Genomic DNA, 13,685 nt, shown 5'->3' on the forward strand with positions numbered 1-13,685 from the left:
AAGGAACATCACAAAAGGAAAGAAGAGGCAGTCAACCTCCATCCTGGCTTTCTGATAATACCGTATTGGCTCGGATATAGGCCGCCCCCGTATATAGGCCGCACCCTAAAAGTTTGGTGCTTTTTTAAAGAAAAAGTTTTTTTTCTTTAAAAAAGCACCAAAAAAAAACATGCTGCCACTCTGTCCCCCCCCGATATGCTGCCGCTGTCCTCCCTCCCCGCGATACGCTGCCGCTGTCCTCCCTCCCCGCGATATGCTGCCGCTGTCCTCCCTCCCCGCGATACGCTGCCGCTGTCCTCCCTCCCCGCGATACGCTGCCGCTGTCCTCCCTCCCCGCGATACGCTGCCGCTGTCCTCCCTCCCCGAGATCCGCTGCCGCTGTCCTCCCTCCCCGCGATACGCTGCCGCTGTCCTCCCTCCCCGCGATACGCTGCCGCTGTCCTCCCTCCCCGCGATACGCTGCCGCTGTCCTCCCTCCCCGCGATACGCTGCCGCTGTCCTCCTCTGCCCCCCCCCTCCTCGACTTACCGGAGCAGACTCCCGGGTATCTTGCGGGGCCGGCGAGGGACATCTACGCAATACGCGTATGCAACTTCCGGTACCGGAAGTTGCATGCGCGTATTGCGTAAATGTCTCCCGCCGGCCCCGCAAGACACCCGGGAGTCTGCTCCGGTAAGTCGGGGGTGGGCAGAGGTAAAACGCTTAGATAGCCTCCCGTGCCGGCCCCCCCCCCCGTGGGAAGTGCTGGCAGGGGAGGCTGTCTGAGCGTATCGGGGAGAAGGATGCAGGTCCCCTGCACCGCTGCGGGGGATCTGTATCTTAACCCCGCTGCCTGCCCGGCGCCCGGGACTGCATGTCCCGGGCGTCGGGCGCTAGAGCCCGAATATAGGCCGCACCCCCACTTTAAAAACTTAAAGTGGGGGAAAAAAGTGCGGCCTATATTCGAGCCAATACGGTAATTATAATAATTCTGTTCCGCATCTATTGATGTCTGGGCATCCATACAAAAAAAGGAATCCACATTGGAAATGTGAAATGCTGGCATGCCTGTCTTTCCATTTTTCTCACTGTGGCTGAAAATGCAGTGTTATTGCCCCATTTATACACAGTACCCAGGTGTCAATTGTATTATTTCAGAACATGTGCCAAACACTGAAGATACCCCTTAATATCTATGTATTAAGTACTTAATTAGACCTATCACACAACCATTCCTTTATTAATGCTTGGTACACAAGATAATGATTTCATGTTCTCTTAAAGCGTTGTGTAATTTAGCTATTCATAATTTGAAACTTTGTTTCAGAATTACTTTTTATACATAACACCCATTGTGTCCCTTGTTGTGTGGTGCAAAATAATTATATATCTGCATAACAAGTAAAAAATAAATAAATGAAGAAATGTTATAAAAACTACACATACCGGCAGATGTCCCCTAAAATTTACACACAAGAGCACAGAAATATAATTAATTGTAAACAAGACTTTTTATAAAATGAAATAATGTCTCTGTTGTGATGTTATCTCCCATGTATTAATGTGTTGAGAAATTTGGTTTGGATTTAGGAGCCAGTTTTTTTTGTTTTGTGTTTTTTTATTTTTTTTTATTTATTTTTTTTTTTACAGACATATTAACACACAGTAACATACTAACATAGTTACAAACAGGCCCGGACTGGGACAAAAAATAGGCCCGGGCATTTAAGCCTGAGCAGCCCATTTTTATTTATTTATTGTTAAAGCCCACCCTTTATGTACCATCTTTGCATTTACTCACTCATTCACACAAATCATTAACACATTCATTAATGCAGTCTCACAAATCATTCAAGCAATTCATCCACACATGAATTCATTAATTGTCATACGCATTCACACAATTCATCCACACATTTATTCATTCATTCTCATATGCATTCCCCCTCTCCCCATCTTATCTGCCCTTTCTCACTATGTTCCCCCTTTTCACTATGTACCTCCTTCCCCACTTCTCAATATGTACCCCCTCTATACTATCTATCCCCTCTCCCCATTTCTCACTATCTAACCCCTATCTGCCCCTTCTCACTGCACCCCCTACCTCACCCTACTTACCTTGTTGCCGGAGCAAGCAGCAACTGCGACCGGGCCCGCGGCAGGGCCAGATTGACTTGGGGACCGATGGAGCTGCAGCTCCAGGCCCCTACCTTAAAATAGGCCCAGTCAGGACTGACTGGGCCTATGCGGCCTCTACGGCCGCATTAACGTAGGGACCCTTAAGCCCACCGCAACTGCGACCGGGTCCGCCACTCTAATGGGCCGGAAAGCCCCCACCAGGGCCGGCCTTAGGGGTCTGCGGCCACACAGGGCTTAAATTAAAACATAGGTTGTTTTTTTTTTAACTTTATTTAACATCCTCCATGTTAAATAAAGTTAACAAAAACTTTATTTAACATGGAGGATGTTAAATAAAGTAACAACAAAAAACCTCCCGATGTTTTAATTTAAACCCTGTGCGGCCGCACACCCGTAAGGCCGGCCCTAGTGGGGGCTTCCCGGCCCCTTAGAGTGGCAGACCCGGTCGCAGTTGCGGCGGGCTTAAGGGGCAGGTGCCCCTTATGCCCTGCGTTAATGAGGCCGCATAGGCCCAGTCAGTCCGGTCCCGACTGGGCGTACCCCTTGACTGCTAACGACGGCATGGTGCCGTCGCTAGCAGTCCCAGTCAGGTGCTAACGACGGCACCATGCCGTTGCTAGCACTCTCCTACCTTGATGGGGGTCTGTGGACCCCCATCACCACCTACCCCGGCGATCTGCCCCTCATTTTGAAGGGCATCACTGGGACCACCCGATCCGGCCGGTGACGTCGCGCGTAATGACGCGATGACGTCACCGCGCAACTTTATTGAAAACTGACAATTGTCAGTTTTCACGGTATGGGGGGATGCTGCTTAGATGCCTGTATCTCAGGCATCTGAGCAGCTACATACCCCCAACATATACCGTTGGAAAGGTAATCGCCTCACCTTTCCAACGGTATAATGCTTGTAAAAAAAGAATAAAAAATATTATGTTAAAAAAATAAAAATGTACAAAAAAAGTAAAAAAACTGATTTGGGGGTCTCTAAAGGCAGATAAATAAAGATCAAAATTGCCTAGAGACCCCCAAATTAAATTATCTAAACATAAACTGGTTTAACTTAAAAAAAAAAAAAAAAGTTTAAGTATTCTAGCTAAATGATCACTGTGGTAGCCAATGTTACCACAGTGATCATACAGCTATAAAAAGTCACATTCCCTTTTTAAAAATGGCCGATACTAAATTTTAACCCCATGATCCCTTTGATCATGGGGTTAAATTTAGCCAATGGTAGAGGAAGGCAATTTTTGAAATCCAGATGAACTGCAAAAATCAGCCGTATAGCCTGTAGTACGTAAGTTAACCATGTCATCCCTGGAGCCCCTTGCATTTTTACTGCAAAACTTATTTTTGCTGTAAAAGTGATTTTTTTCTCCCTTTACGATCATCTCTTTGGGATTGTTAGGGGAAAGAATGGTGTGTGCTTCTGCGAGTGAATGTATGGAAAGTATGGTGTGTGCTTCTGCGAGTGAATGGAGATATGAAAAGCGTGTGAATGGTCAGTAATTAGGGTTGAAGCCTTGACGTGGAATTACTGCTCACGTAAGAAGTTAAATTATGGCACAAAAAGTACATATTTTCAAAAACTACACCCCTCGGCGCATCAAATGAGGGGCTGCGTGTGTTTCTAGGACAAACCTGGAGTGCGCAAGACACAAATGAACATGTCGCTATGGTTAGAAAAAACATATTTTCTAGCCAAAGTGACATATTCCATCATTATCTGTGAACTTAACTTTTGTCCTAGAAATACATGTAACCCCTCATTTGAAGCTCCAAGGGGTGTAGTTTCTTGAAATGTGTACTTTATGTACCCTAATTTAACTTCCCAGATGTCTAGACCACCTTAACTTCAGATATGGCAGATTGGAGAATCTTGTTAAAAAATTGTCTTAAAACATTTAGGGGTGATGGCTGCATTTAGACAGCTCTAGACAGCTGGGAAGTTAAATTATGGTACATAAAGTATATATTTTCAGAAACTACACCCCTTGGCGCATCAAACGAGGGGCTGCATGTGTTTCTAGGACAAACCTGGAGTGAGGAAGACATAAATGAACTTGTCGCTTTTAATTTTATTTATTTTTTATTTTTATTTGTGTGATATTCACTTATTTGTTGTGCAAGTCAGATTTGTGATACAAATACAAATAACACCTCATTTGCTGCGGCTGGGGGTGTAGTTTCTAAAAATATATAGTTTTGTTGGCATATTTTAACATCCCGGGCAGCTAGAGCTGTTTAATTGATGCAGCCATGCATTAAATTTAAAGATGTCTTTTGTGATAGTCTAATAAATTTAACTTTTAGCAATAAAATATTAGAAAAACACAGTCTACTGTTCTCAATGTCTGTTTATTTTAGACCGGTTACCTACTACAAATATTTAGCAACACAGGTTTTGATATTAGAGTTTAGAAAAATAACATTACAAACTAGTTTTTATTGAGTTGGAAGTGAAAAATTACACTTTTTTTCCCATTTTTGGTTGTATTTTGCAAACCTAATGAGACATACACATATAAAAATGGTATATTTGGAATCTGCTGGGTGTGCTGAAAAAAAACAATATATGGTTTGTATAGTTTATTCCCAAGAAATTTACTTGAAACACGTTTAAACGTGAGATGCACCAAAATGCCGAAAACTAGCTTAGCACCAGGGTGTGAAATGGCTTAGCAGCCAAGGGGTTAAGGTAGGGGCCTCTCCCCCTCTCAGTGTGGTGGGGCCAATGGTCATACCCAGATGTATGCAGCTTGCCGGTATATTTAGCACCAAGGTGTACATTCTTACCTTCTAGAGCACCATTGGCCTGTTACTGGTTTAAATAAGCAATTGGTTATATACTAAAACCTACTTTGTGTAGGAAATAGGGAAATATATCTTTAATTTTCTTAGGTTAATTTTCCACATTAATATATCTCTTTTCTGTTTCTGACTCTTGTTAATGGGTTTAACCAGATTTTGTAAGGAAGATGAATATACAATACTGGTCCTGCCACAAGATGCCACTAGTCCATACTTTTATTGGGTACACCTAATAATAAAGCTTGGACAGCAAAAAGATTCTTTTGGAAGTTACTATGTTTTACACAGCCTCAGAAGTCATAAACTTTGGCACTAACACAGGTACTTTTATTGAGTTAATACGCTGTCCTGGGAATGCATTATCCAAAACATTTATTATGGAGGGGGATAGTCAAATATTAATTTCTTTCTCAAGCCTTAAACCATATCTAATATTGTAATCTTTCGCAACTGCTTATAAAAGTGTATACAAAAAACAGTTTCCTTTTCCGCTTCTATTTATTGCTCCATTTGCAGGAGCATCCTGGCATTTTTCTGAATTCCAATTTTCAATGAAGCTCACACTCTTTGTTGTAACATTAGTTCTGCTCCTTAATAAGGTTTAGAGCGGCAAATTCCTTCCAACCTCATCACACAACCAAGGGAGATAGAAACAATGTAATGTTTCTTGAATGCTTAGGCACAGTTTTAATGTGAAAAATGGTCATTTTATCCAGCTAAAAAAAATGTATCTACGTACCATGTATCTTATACCCAGTGTTGGTTGCTGGAGTAGACATGACCCTTCAAAAAAAATGCTGATATTTCATAGAACTCACAACAGATGTTGGGGTCCTTTGTTTGAGTGTTTTGGTAATCTCTTTAAACCAGTAATTTTCTTGCTATGTTTTATCCATGGCATTTGACAAGGAGCATCAGAAAGGGTTATCGCACCTTACTACCTGGGCGCTTGTGTCTGAGAGAGCACACAATGCTGGGGCAATGCATGATGTATGTGCTCCCAACCATGAAAGTACCAAGCCTTACATAGCTGGTGTCATTCTTAAAAACCTGTACTGCAAGTAAACCGGGAGAAACATCTAGTGGGGCACGAAAGCCAGAAACTCAAAAATGGGGAGTGGTTTAAAGATTTATTAAAGGTATTCATCTCAAATATTTAATAGCAAATATGAGTGTTAAATCAGTGAGGCTTGATAATACAACAAACCATGCTAAACAAACCCATTGGCATTTTCCGAAACTGTAAATAGTGACAGATGGAGTAAATGTGATCTGTGCCAAAACAGAACATTCGTCAACAGATCAGACAGAATACATAGAGAGATCTGTACTTGGATAGATTGTTACACTGGCTGAAAAATGACTTTCGTTCACCAGTGAGCTGAGATGAAAGATGTGGTACGACCACATTAACTGAATTATCAAGGGCCACCCAGTGCATTTCTCCCTTAAGGAGGATCATGGTGGCCCTGTCTAAGACCCAGTTAATGAGGTGAGATAATATTTAGCTTAATGCAGCTCACCTTTGTTTATAAACCCAGGTAGGTGTGTAAAGAGTTCTGCTATAGAACCACAGCAAAGGCTCAGGGATGTTATGGTTCTCTTTAATGGTTTAGAAATGACATTCATACTCTACAGAGGCTTTTTAGTAAATCAGAAGTAAGCCTTAGTTACCCGCTCTTAGTTACCAGTAGAAATCCCAAAATATGGATAGGGTGCTTGCTGGTCATAGACTCCAGAGTACTTCTCAGTAACAAAAAGCAACAAAAACGATCTCACATCATATACAACATATCAAACGTCATTACGGAAATGTACAAAACCAGACATATAACCAGGTCTGTCTTTCGTGCCTCCCGGCCCGGTAGTACCTGCTGCGGTGTGTGATGCCCGCTAGTGTTTCTTCCTTCACACCCTGCGAGCTGCCTGGCGGTGGATTCCATGATATAACATCATATCTGCCGGTGCAAAGGCACGTGTTCCCAAACCACCACCTCGTTGGCAGCTTGAGGGCATCCTTGGTGGTTGCAAAAGATGCCCACAGGATTGCTGGCCGTTTAATCAGGGCTTTAACAAAGGCCCTCCTAACAAATAAATAGATGAATTCATGAAGAAAGCCAAGAGAAACCGGAATTATTTCCATTATAAAATGTATTGTGTGGAGAATTTCTAGGAATATGTTATATATGTTGTTTTTTTTTTTTTAGGAAATCACTAGAAAGAGAGGAAGGTTCATACAATTATTTTATTTATAGCACCAACATCTTTTGCCGCTCCTTGCGATCAGTAGTAGTTGGGGTCGTTATCGTGTCACATATTAAAATGCAGTCAACATCCTTATAAAAATACCAGCCGGCCAACTTCCCAGAACACAAAGTTACATAATGTATCAGGGTTACGGGCCGTAAGAATAATGACCTGTATATCTGCATTCTAATGCCTCCAGGTAACTATTACAATAGATCCACAATCAGCCACCCTGGCATGACGCACATACGATCGACCGGGATTATTTCCGATGGTTTCTTTTTTAGTGCTTTTATCTGTATTTATTTGAGAGACTCTTTCTCTGCTGCTGCTGCTGAATGCCTCTGTGGAGCTGTCAACGTGAAAATGCTGTTTTTAGCTAATTGTTAGATGTTTACGTTCCTGAATGCAAATGTTTTCATCTGATATGCACTGCTGTTTTCTGAGAAACTCGCGTCCCTCAGGAGTAGAACACTGGGCTTGTTCCAAGCGTATTACAATTTCGAGACCTTCTCATCAAGGTGCAAGCCTGAGTGCTTCAGAATCAGGGAAACCCTTAATGTTCGCGTATTTCCGTCTCTTTAAAGCAGTATAAGGAAGACAGAAAATCTTGGACAGCCCAACCGTTTCAGCTCTGATTGACCAAAGCCAGCTGGAATGATGGTTGATTATAATGAGAGCTGTAGTCTACTGATGTACCTGAGGTTTCCTGCTACTTCTCTTTTACTCAAAGAGTAGTAGATAAGTAAAACAGCCCCCTAGGAGAAGTACTTGTAGCTAATACAATTTGAACATGCATAGGCATAATGCTATCCTGAATATAAGACAAGACCAAGGACTAATTATTTTCTATGATAAAAACTACCAGTGCAGAGTTGCATTAAATTAAGTTAGACATTTAAAAGCATTTGGGTCAAAAAGACAATGGGGCCTATTCTCTTAATGGAGAGTTGTCTTGGAGGTTTGAGGGTAGGTGTGTTCCTTGGCTTCACTATATGTTATAAGAAGCCAGCTACAGCAAGCTTCTGCTACAGGATGAGCTTGGTTGGCTCTGTATGATGTATCATTAGTTGTTGAAGGTTCTTTAAAGTTTCTCCGCACATTGAATTATGCTCAGTCCTTCTTGGTGGAAAAACGTGCAAGCGATGGTCCTTCATAATGAATACCAAAGCATGAGTTAAAATCACAATTCTCCCGCAAACTCAGCTGACAACTCTATCTTTAGTGAATAATCCCCAAGGACCATGCAAGTAGTTGTTCTTGGAAAATTGGACACCCCCTAGTGGACTGTAGGGGAATAACCCCTCTTAGGCCTCTCTGTGTTAATGTGCAGAAGAGTAAACTAGAAGAGTAAATCACAACTACAGTGACTAAATAACATACAGGTGACCCACGGCGTGGTCCCTAAGGCCCTGGGAAGCTTCTCCTTTCCCCAGTCTTTAAGATAGCCCTAGGTAGCACATACATATTAAATGCCATACACACACATGTATATATTTTTGGAAACAGTAGTTGAAACAGAAAATTACTCTATATCTTTATATTTTTTTTATTAAATTAGTATTAAAAAAAATAAAAAATTGTGAGAGTTCCCCTTTAAGACAACAATCCTGCTAATCCTGTGCTGGATTCTCTGATAATATATACAGTGAGATGAAATCTGAGTAAAGTTCTCGTCTCTGAAATGTTTTGCTATTAACGTGTTTTCCGTGGCATGTTTATGTTCTGTAGTGCAGCACATGACTGAGCTGATGGAAAAGTCTAGGTTATTACAGAGTTACAGCTGATTACATCCAAGAACTGCACTGAATCTAGAATTCTGTGTGTTGATATACCATTTGCTTCTTCAATTAAGAAGACATAGGACGTGTCTAAATAAACATAACCATTTATATCGACTTTTATTGAACTGTTAATATTTCAGCATATTCTGAAAGTACATGCTTATGTGTATCCATCTCATCAACTTCAACAGATTATTTATTGATTTCTATGGCGCTATCATATTCTGCAGTGCTGTACAATGGGACACGGTTAAGACCGAAACATTTGAGCAGTTCCATTGCAAACTGCTATATTTGGAATATTTTCTTCCCGATCACCAGTTCATTCTTCGTTAATATTGAGGAATATCGAAGACCATTCTACATTACTTCCAGCAGTAGAAATGGTTAATAAATACAACCACCGCAAGTCCATGCATCCCCCAATCTGCAGAGGTTATTACACTGGACACACTGCTGTAGCTCTGATTGATGGTAGCACTTTTGCTGTGGCAACCCAGCCATAGAATATAAAAAGCCAGGCAAAAATAGACCCATTAACCCCTTTGTTCCCAGATGTAGGACTATTCGAGTCAACCCTCATATCATACACGGGTGCTAACCACAAACAGCTACTGTAAATCGGCTAATGCAATTTGTGCATTCCACCACATTCCAGCACTCAAATGGTTACTTTATGAATAACACACCACCTCCTTTTATCTTTTTCGGCTTATACTTTAGCAGATACTTGTACCTGCAGATTTCCTTTTGATTAAACACATAACTGGAGGATCTCTGTGAAGTAGCGCACTCTATACCTGCTGTCTTCCTTTTTTATGAAAGATTTAGGAATGATCACACCATGCACAAACACTTTATAAATTAACCTAATATACACTGTATGTACATTTTCCGCACCTCCTATCTCGTGACTCCTGCCATCCTAAGTCCCCCTTATTTCTCTTAAAATTTAAATTAGCCACAGATTTACGCCATACATTACGTGCGGCAGCCGTTTCACATGATAAACTTTGGCGTGGTCCTCCATTATGCACCGTGAACCCATGGTTTAGTGAATAAACCCCCAATATGTCTGTAATACTGACTGTGCATATACAAACCACTACCACCTCACAGCAAATTGCAGCAGGAAGTACAAGATGTGTTTCCATCATTTATAATATATTTCGGGGAGAACACAGGTATTTTGCTTTGAATCTCATAGTTAGACATCACATCTCTACTTTACTCTCCATGCGCCATTCAGTTACACTCCTAGCCAATCTTGCAAATACACCGTTAGGATTTCCTCGTATAATCTCCTCTCTTTTTCCTCTTTTTCCTTATTTCTTTTCTATATTTCCCCACCTTCTGTCTTTTAGCTCCCAGAGAACAGGTGCAGCGGCTCAGAGGTTCTCTCTGATTATTCACGAGCCATCTGTTAAGAAGCCCAGATTGGTGCCAGATCTCTATCAGCAAGACGGGACTTCACTATCTCTCTCCTCTTCAAACCATTTATATTTGCTGCTGCCACCTTATGATGCAATAATACCACAGAAAAGGATGCGTTCGCTCAAAGCTAAGCATCATATTTTCCTTTCAGGAAAAACCCCTAGGGCTCAAAGAGATATCATTAACCCCCCCAATTATACCTTAGCAGATTAATGAGTTCACTGAATGCTAGGAATAAAAGTTTTCATTCGAAAAGACCCTCACGCTCATTAAAATCCTATTAAAACCCTTCGGCAAGCTCAGGAAAATATGCATTACCCCTACTGACATTTAGATACCTAAATAACCAGTAAATATACCGTATTGGCTCGAATATAGGCCGCACCAGCATATAGGCCGCGCCCTTAAAGTTTGGTGCTATTTTAAAGATATTTTTAAAGAAAAAATACACATTAGTGGAATGGTAAAACAGTATTTTATCTAATGAACAGGAATACATGTATTTTAACATTTTTGGTATCTATCAGTTTGTCAGCATATGTTATATACAGACAGAAAACCAATAGCCATTTTAAGGTTCCCCCCTAATTCATAATGCACCTTACTTACAGATATGCCCCTCTGCCCCCTGATATGCTTTATAACCCCTGATATGCCACTCTGCACCTGATATGCTTTATGCCCCCAGATATGCCACTCTGCACCTGATATGCTTTATGCCCCAGATATGCTACTCTGACCCCCAGATATGTTTTATGCCCCCCTAGAAATGCCCACCTGCCCCGCAGACATGCTTTATGCCCACTAGAAACGCCCACCTGCCCACTAGAAATGCCCATCTGCCCCCCAGATATGCTTTGTGCCCCCTAGAAGTGCCACTATGCCCCCCCTGATATCCCACTCTTCTTCTATGGTGGAGCACCGGAAGGTTATGTCACGCCATTGCTCCACCATAGAAGCCCCGGCGGATGGTCCGGCAGTGGAGGCCAAATTAAACACATTCTTCTAAATCTAAAATGTACTTAAATCTTGAGATTTATTTTAATCTGGGTGCCTATTGTGTCACAGTACTTCTGCTTACAACACTGCTGGCTTAATGCATGGCTCTTTTTTGTATGTCCTTTGTATATACTGGCATACCTACAAACTGGTAGGGGTTGCCTCTGAGTCTCTGGGTTTTTGGTCCAACCACAATTAAGTGTATCTTTCAAGTAATGGCAAGTCAAGGTTTCCTTGAGGACTGGCGTCAGAACCATTTGGTTAAAACATGTGGCAAGCCACTACATATAATCTCCACAATGAGCTATTACAGGGTTAATATTTAAAGAGTTTCAAGGACAGCTCATTTAGAAAGTTCCCATGTATGTATACTGGTTCGTTGACTTTTCCCCAAAAATATCTTGTTGTTTATCATTGAATGATTTATTTCCCGCTTTATACCAGCAACAAACCCAATGTAGTTTTCAACCAAAAACGATACCCTAAATTAATTTTGTGTTTTGCAACTTATTCAGATGATCCCAAGCTGGTGATAAACTTGTATGATTGATGTAAATCTCTTATCTTAACTGACATGTGTTATTTTGAGAGCAGGTATACAGATTATATATATATATATATATATATATATATATATACTCCATATGGATGGTTAAATATTACAGATGGTTCTGGTAGTATATATTACACAGAAAGGTAATTATGTCACCCATAAATGTGTGTCAGAATATGTGTCTGTGCCTGCCATAGGGATTCTTAAAACATAGCGAATGTGCTTGAAAAATAGCAGGAATATTGAATAATACACCTTCAGCTGGATCCTTGTGGGATTTTACTTTCTCTGAAAACGATGATCTAATGGCCTTAGGCAAATACCTTTAAATTGGTATTGTAGTGCTGGTTCATTGCTTCTGACTGTAATAGAATATAAAATGAAGATGTATTCCAGATTTATCATAACTATTTCTGCTGTTCTTCAGGAAAGGTGTTATGCCTGTTTAATCATATATGTTTCAAAATGCATATCTGCTCTTCACGCCTTGCTTTTATCACCCTTAATAACATATAGATTAAAGAACGGCAAATAGATCCATTACAGCAACACTCTTCATGTCTTACTTATGTTTACCATATTGACTGAGACATTATTTATCATCATCCATCCCCACTCTATGTAATTCATGCACACATACTGGAAGTTAGGAATGTCTTTATCTGCACTGTGTCTGGTCCACTTTGTGTTTCTAAATTTGTCAAATAAAGATTACTTTTTGGATTTTCGAGTTGTAGGTAACTCGGGTAGGTAATGCATCATATGGTAGGAGGGATTTTTTTATATTAAAATAAACACCAACAGGCTGCATGGATACTTATAATTAGATACTTTAGGTCTGTATTTGTCTTCTTATTTCATTAACAGAATACAAAAGGAAGAAAACAGATTGTTAGTAAATGTTAGGAACAGGAGCCAAAGAGACAAAGTGGGCCAAGTCCAAAAATATTTGGGGAAGTGCTACAGGACTTAATGGATGAACAGACGTTTTACATGTTTGTGGACCATTTGAGAAGTGCAGAAAACATTTCTAGAGAAACCTTTTCCTGATGTGTTCTATATAGAGAGACTGCTTGATATTATTTTGTGATGCTTTTATTACTGGCTCAATCATAAAGATCATTAAAGCATGATCATTTAATAAGTGTTTGTTAAAAATTAGAAATCTGAATATAATACAAAAGAATGTTGACTACCATCTGGCCATATTCCAGGCTGCTGTTTTACTGCCAAGAACTTTGCGGTTTTATCTGTGGCTACAGTATGTAAAACACTTGGGCATTTCAACCTTTTTTATTTCCTTTAGTTATTGAATAAATCACTGGCAGTGCATGTTTCACATTAAAATGTATTTATTAATTACTATAGTGGCCAGATTACAAACTATATATGAACATTTATTCATCACAAAACTAATGTGTAGCATGTAGTCAAAACTTACTGTAAATGAGATTTAAGGGTGTTTCCAATAACTGAGTGCGGACTATATGTGTTCCAAAAAGGTGATTCATTATAAGATGACACTACTAGGTTAAAACATTTTTTTGTTACAACGTATGAGATAAGGAACCTTCTGCAGTGAAATATTATAGACAATAATACATACAGTATACATATAACGTATGTAATAGTAATTTTGATGGAACCCATTTTTACTTCTCCGCTATCAAGTGTACATGTTCATGTGCTCACTGTATCAAGAGCTTCTTCTTTTTAGTCCAACTTACATGAAGCATGTT

This window comes from Spea bombifrons, chromosome 2, assembly GCF_027358695.1.
Source record: "Spea bombifrons isolate aSpeBom1 chromosome 2, aSpeBom1.2.pri, whole genome shotgun sequence".
NCBI lineage: Eukaryota > Metazoa > Chordata > Amphibia > Anura > Pelobatidae > Spea > Spea bombifrons.